Here is a 7,631-nt window from a genome sequence, read left to right on the forward strand (position 1 = left end):
GGACTATTCCATTCAGTTCCGCACCCTGGCGACCGCGTGCCAGTGGAACGAGGTGGCGCAGTGGGATCGATTCCTGCATGGGCTGGCCGACCGTGTTCAGAAGGAGATCTACCTCCTCGAGCTGCCCCCAATGCTCAACGGCCTAATCGACCTGGCACTCCGGGTGGACGCTCAGATTAACCGCCTGGGTAGACAAGCCAGTCCTACACGCCATAACGTCTCTCCGGAAAGGGGCCGCTCGAGTCGAGAGAACATGGTCGGTCCCGCGGCAGGCGGGTTGAGCTCAGCTTTCCCGGAGGGAGAGAAAGCGGCAGAGGTCCCAAGGACTATGCTTCTATTGCGGTGGCTCGGAGCTTTCCATCCATTCCTGCTCGGTAAAAAGAGCCAGCCCAGTAGAAAGTTTGAGGCTACTATTGGGTGGGATCTCCGCCGGGAAGTCCTCAACCACATCATCGACTCTCCTTCCGGTGAAACTGCGGTGGGAGAGACCACACTCATGACTGTCACGCCCTTCTGGACTCTGGGGCCGAAGGTAATTTCAGTGACTCTCTCCTTGCACGTCACTTGAACCTTCCAGTCCTTCCTGTGTGTCATCCCATCCATGTCACCGCACTCAATGACCAGGAACTGCCACACGTCACCCACAACACTGAACCCATAACTCTGCTCACCTCAGGCAACCACAGTGAAACCATATCCTTTTACCTCATGGACTCCCCTGTAGCTCCCATTATTTTAGGTCACCCCTGGTTAATCAAACATAATCCACGAGTGGATTGGGATTCCAACACAGTCACCTTGTGGAATGAAAGTTGTCATGAGTCTTGTCTGGTTTCTGCTTGTCCTGTTGTGCCTGGTTCTGTCTTTGAGAAAGAGACCATGGTGTTACCAAACGTGCCCGCAGAGTACTTGGACCTGAAGGAGGTGTTCAGTAAGTCCTATGCTGCTTCTCTTTCTCCTCATCATCCCTATGACTGTGCTATATATTTAGTGCCAGGTAAGTCTCCGCCTAAAGGCAAGCTTTACTCTCTTTTTATTCCGGAGAGGGAGGCCATGGAGAAATACATTTCTGTACATATCCGCCCTTCCTCTTCTCCAGCGGGGGCGGTATTCTTTTTTGTGGGTAAGAAGGATGGTTCTCTGCGACCTTGTATTGACTACTGAGAGCTGAACAACATCACGATAAAGAACACCTATCCGTTACCGTTGATGTCTTCAGCTTTTGAGAGGTTACAGGGAGCATCCGTATTCACGGATTTATGTAACGCTTATCATTTGGTCCGCATCAGGAAGGGGGATGAATGGAAAACCGCCTTTAACACCCCTAGAGGGCACTTTGAATATTTGGTGATGCCGTTCGGGCTCTCCAACTCGCCAGGGGTTTTCCAAGCACTCGTTAATGATGTGTTAGGAGACATGGTAGATCAGTTTATATATGTTTACCTGGATGACATAGTGGTTTTTTCTTCATCTCTCCAGGAACATGTTCAACACGTCAGATGAGTGCTCCAGAGGTTACTCGAGAATGGGCTTTTTGTCAAGGCGGAGAAATGTGTATTCCATGCACAGTCTGTCCCCTTCCTAGGGTATATCGTCTCGTCCGAGGGAATACGAATGGATCCTGACAAGGTTAAGGCTGTGATAGATTGGCCATCTCCAGATTGCCGTAAGGCCCTACAGCGATTTCTGGGGTTCGCCAATTTTTATCGACGTTTCATTCGTAATTTCAGCCAACTAGTCTCAACTCTGACGGCCTTGACCTCCCCCAGTACTGCGTTCAGGTGGTTGGATGCAGCCGAAACTGCATTTACCAACCTCAAGAGCCGCTTCATTTCGGCTTCCAGGGTTCCAAAAATGTCAAACCTGATTCTTTGTCACGTCTTTTTGATCCCTCCACCTGCCCGGTGACTCCCGAGTGTATTTTACCTGAGAAAATAGTCATCTCAGCACTTGTATGGGAGGTCGAATCAAAGGTCAAGGCGGCCTTAGAAGGGGTAACGCCTCCGTCCGGTTCCCCACCGAATCGTTTATTTGTGCCGGAAGAGTTGCGGTCAGAAGTTATTCAGTGGGGTCACTGCTCTAACGTTGCTTGTCATCTGGGGATAAGTCAAACCAAGGGGTTAGTTAAACAACGATTCTGGTGGCCACTTATGGCTCGTGACATCCACAATTTTGTTTTGGCTTGCTCAGTTTGCGCCAGTGGTAAGTCGTCTAACCGGCCTCCTGATGGGCTTCCTCAACCGCTATCTGGCCCTTCGAGACCCTGGTCACATATCGCACTAGATTTTGTTACCACCCTCCCGCCCTCTAATGGCATGACGGTCGTTTTGACCGTGGTGGACTGGTTCTCGAAGGTGGCACATTTCATTCCCTTGCCCAAATTACCTACAGCCAAGGAGACAGCGGTCACTGTCCTAGATCACGTCTTTTGGTTACATGGCCTCATGGTTGGTAAACCGTGATCTCTGGGTTTTGCACTTTGTGGGTGAAGTCTGTGTATTACGCGTCAGCACTGATTTGTTTGTGGGCATCTCCGTTAATTGTCATCAGCAACAGCTGTCACTCATTACTCATCCCTTTATATTGGCTTGTCTAGCGTCTTGTGTTCGTGAGAGCGTTGTTTCATGTTTGTAACCTATGCCTTGCTTTCTTGTGTGTTTCTGCGTTGGATGTCCCTGTCTCCCCGGAACCCCGTCCACTCTACGCAACCCACCACCAAGCAACACCACTTACCTTCGGCTCGTTTCCCCGCAGTTCCTGTGTCACCCTCTCCTGCTGCCAACTCACCTCCGCCTTCCGGATTCGTCATCCCTCACCACCATCTTGGACTGTGCATTCCTCCCAGCGTTATTTGTGTCTCAGTTTTGTATTGTCTCATTGTCTTCATTAAATCTCATTAATCTCGCACTTGCTTCCTGCCACACCTTCACCCATTCGTTACAGTTTCAGTCATGTTCAAAATAGTAAAAACTAGGACAGGAAGGGATAAAGGATTATTTGTGTTAACTAAACATTATTTAAAAATTTTTTTAATTGAAACAAAAGCTGAAATAAAATCTAAAATGAAATGACAGTGAAGCACTAAAATTACTAAAAATGACTATTTACTTAAATTACTAAGTACTAAAAGTACTAAACTAAAACTGAACTAAACTAAACTAAACTAAATTAAACTCAACCTACTAAAAATGTAAATAATTTCAATTGAAAAGTAAAAAATAAAATAAAAAAAATAACAATACTAAAACAATAATGGTACAATAATACTAGTTAAGCTGAAAATTTCATTTTGAATTTATCTTTGGGTTGTAAAGAGAAGAAAATGAGATGTAGAACTATAAACCCACGTGACTATGAAGCTGTTCAGAGTCAAAGCAGTGAGTTTACAAGATGGTGATTCAATGTGATTGCTAGAGAAGTCTGTTGACTGGATCTTTTCTTCAGAACTTGTAGCATGTTTAGTAGCTGCACTTTTAGTATCATGAATGCTCATTTACATTACATTTCGCTTACTCTGTGATACAATAGTATTGTGAGAATGTTGAAGGATCTTCTTTTAACACCAAATCCAATTTCATATGCAAAACACCCTGCCAAGACAAAAGATGAGACTGCTGAGTTAGAAGTTTTTGACTCCTAAGTTCTCTCTCATCAACAAAACTTCAGCAAAGTTCAACTGGAGCCTCAGCTAATTGCATCAGGACTCTCTTTCAAACAGGAAAGATGTGCAAAAATCAAACAGTCTCATTAACTAATACACAAAGTATAATCTACCCCTTTTTTAATACAAAGGTGTCAGAATTAAGAAATTGTTGTTTCCTTAAGACTGTAGAATATCAAATTATGCTATACCTTCATGCTTTTATTCTTTACTCTGCTTCAACTTTAACCATCTTCCTAAATCAAACTGTTTGTGTGTGTGCGCCTTGATACTCTGTTCTAGCTGTATATAAGCTACATAATAAATGCAGCAGATTAATTTGACTCTGGGGTGTTTTATTAACCACATCACAATCATTTATTATGCCTATAGATTCAGTGTTATATAACATTACCGCAGCTGCAGCTATCTGCACTGATGCACTAAATATGTCTCACTTAGGCTAAATAAATGCTGATACATTGTCAAGATACTGTACATTTTAGCGGTTCTCTGTGAATCAAACCCACGACCTTGATGTTAATAAAGCCATGTGCTACAGTTTGAGCAACAGGAACAAGGTTGACTCTTAAAATATCACCACTGTGCCCATGATCAAGACTAACCTCTAGCTTTTCCAAAGGGACTGAAGCTCTAATAAGTGAAGTGTAAGCCTTTGAAGCATCGGCCTAATTAGTATGGTATGTACTTAGTAGTAGGCCTAAGGTTTCAAACCCAGAGTAGTTTAAGCGAAAAAAAAAAAAGAAAGAAAAATGAACTGCATTCCTGAAACTGATTTTTGTCACATCTGGACTCATTCTCCGGGAAACACACCGATATCACTGATCACACTCCAAAACACTCATACAGTATATGTTCAGAAACACAGATTCATGCCACCCTTCATATAGAGAAGCCCAGACTCCCCAATCTGAAAAACTGTCCTATGGTTTTTTGAAGTAGTATAAAGGCAGTGATTGCAGCTCACCCAGTCAGCCAACCACTGCTGTAGAAAGGTGTGAACTGCTTTTTGGCTAGACTTCCAATGTGTGCAGTCAAATTTCTTTAAATGATTCAGAATGCAGCAGCTCACCTTGTTTTCAATGTCCCCAAGAGTCACACTTCTTTTCTCCTTCTGCAATGGCCATCCTACCTCCCTACCTCTGCATCTACATCCCTTCCAGAAGCCAGCAGTGGTTAAATGAGTGGCAGCTCGTGGTCCCATTACAGAAAGTCACAAAATCTCTCTCAAGGACATTTTCTTTCACTGAACCCTGTTGCTAAAATGACCTACCAAACTCCATCTGGACAGCTAAATCCCTTACAATCTTCAAGAAATCAAAAAAAAGAAAAAAAGAAAAGAAAAAGAAAACATTCTATGTCTTCACTTTTTCTGTTCTCTTATAATCCTTTATCCCTTCCTGTCTTAGCTTTTACTATTTTGAACGATGACTCAAACCTTGTATAATGGGCACATTCTCATGTTTTACAAGTCGCTTTGGATAAAAGTACATTTACTACATTTGGAGTCCGAGTCTGCACAGTAGTGATCGTAAGGGGGAGCCATGGTGTCAAAGTCCGATCCACCTGCGGATCCAAGCACACAATCGTGACGACACAAAACGAACACTTGAACATACATCAGCATGATAAGAACTACCTAAAATGATGGAAACCATCTTTGTGAAAAATATGTTTTAAGTGTAATGTGTTTATTAGGTTTGGCTTACGTCTCATTGGTTTACACGGAGAGGGTGGGATTTATGACCTATACCTGGAAATGTTTCAGGACGTGTAAGGCACACTTGTAGCAGGGGCATCACTAGACCCTTTTTACTGGGTCACAAGCCCCACGGAAATATCACTGTGCCCAATTAAAGTATTAACTATAAATCCTTGTCTGTTAAACTGAGATTTCCGTACACCACCCTAACAGTAATTTTCTCTAAGCCACAGTCATGCGAAAATTTGCTCCAACTTTGATAAAAACTCACTTGCCTATAGCTTTCTAGTAACCCTTAGACCTTAGACTTGTTCGAGATGCATCAGCGCTGCACAGAACGATTAATGTATGACATCAAAGTACAGCAAGACAAGAGCAATTCAAAAGCTTAAAGAGTCTCCAATCACTCTCATGGTACTTTGATGTCACACGCTGATCGGTCTGCACAGTGCGGACGCATCTCGAATAAGCCTTTTGATAAGCTTGTTAACTTGCTTGATTAGGGTTGGAGATGAACTCTGCAGGACTGTGGGTCTTCCAGACCAATGTTTGCTAAATCTGATCTAATCAAACGGATTAGATGTGAACAGCTCTAGTGAAGACTATTTACATCAATTTATATCCCAAAACACTATCAAAAATTAAAAGGGTTTTAAAGGGTTCATATGATGCTGCTAAAAAGAACATTATTTTGTGTATTTAGTGTAATGAAATGTGTTTATGCGGTTTAAGGTTAAAAAACACATTATTTTCCACATAATGTACATTATTGTTGCTCATTTGTTAACACTTGATTCAGATAATCAGCTCATTAAAAGTGAGCTCTGTGCATGAACTGTGTTCCTATTGACATGGACACTACACAGTGTTCATTGCTCCATACTCCCTGAGCAGGGGAAATCTGTTGAAGTTTACTCCCCTTCTGAACATTCATTCGTGGATTTGCACCGCACAATGTCTTCACACATGGACAAGTGACATCATATACCTTGGTAAATAAATGCAATATAAATTCACGTCTTGCACACTTCAATGCACTTTGAATGGAACACATACATTCGCTTCGAACTGGAATCATGGCGGAATATCCTGTGATGTCCACTTCGCAGGGCACTTATGTTTGTATAGAACAAACGTCTGAAGCGATAAGAGAAACATACAAAACGTGCAGAGCAGAGGGGCACGAGGACTGGAATTGAGAACCGCAACTCTACACTGCTCAAAACTCACGTTTGAATAGTCAATGGCAATTTTTTTTTAAATATGAAAACATACATACAGATTGTGAGTCAGAATCTAGGCAGTCCTTGCAAAATTGGAATTGCCCCACTTTATAGAAACACAGACAGCATTATAGGCTACTCTCACAGGAAATAGTGCACTGAATTTATTTAATATATGACTTTCGCAATTTGAGTTGAATTACTAAAATAAACTTTTCCACAACATTCTAATTTACTGAGATGCACCTTTAATGATCTACAATAACATAGACAATACATTTCAAATAAATCTGCCTCTGTAGGACACATTGAGAGATAACTAATTAATTATTGCATTACTAATTTTTAGTTAGAAATGACATTAAAAGTATTAAAAAAAAGTATTTATACGCAAATTCATCATCAACCACAGTTTTCAGGTGCAATCTCAATTTTTTTTTGCTCAACTTTTGCAGAATTGAATGCACAGGATAATGGGTAATCATAGGCAGCAAAATTAGTATTATGAGGGTATGTCAATAGTCAGTACGTGACACAATCAGTGGATTCAGACATGCCTTGTTGTCTTCCCACCTCCATATGCTGCTTGTGGAGGCAGGACAGCTTTTTGGAAAGTAGACAAGGGAAGCATACTTTCGGCTTCACTCCAGCAAATGAAGGATGCATTCCGACAATGCATTTGAAGGAGTTTTCAAAATTGCAGATACTTTGTTGCTCCGCTGTAATGCTTTTGTCTCTTATCAGCCACACTCAGTTGAGCTCACAGCTTTCTCACCTAACGAGCTGATGATCTAAATCCGGTGTGTTAGATAAGAGAGACGTACAAAAGGGCAGTGGGTTGCTAGGACTGGAACTGAGAACCACTGGTCCAAAACATCATGGAGTGACAGAAAGCACAGAAACTCTGATTTTCAAAAAACAGATCTTGGCTGCAGGCAAAATCAAACAGTTCGGTTTTAATTCCTGAGAGAAAACACAGACACTAACTTAAAAAAAAAAAAAAAAAACTCACTCCTTGCTTCAGGCAAATCCGCACCCCATTCCA

The sequence above is a fragment of the Carassius carassius genome, chromosome 25 (genome assembly GCF_963082965.1).
Source record: "Carassius carassius chromosome 25, fCarCar2.1, whole genome shotgun sequence".
NCBI lineage: Eukaryota > Metazoa > Chordata > Actinopteri > Cypriniformes > Cyprinidae > Carassius > Carassius carassius.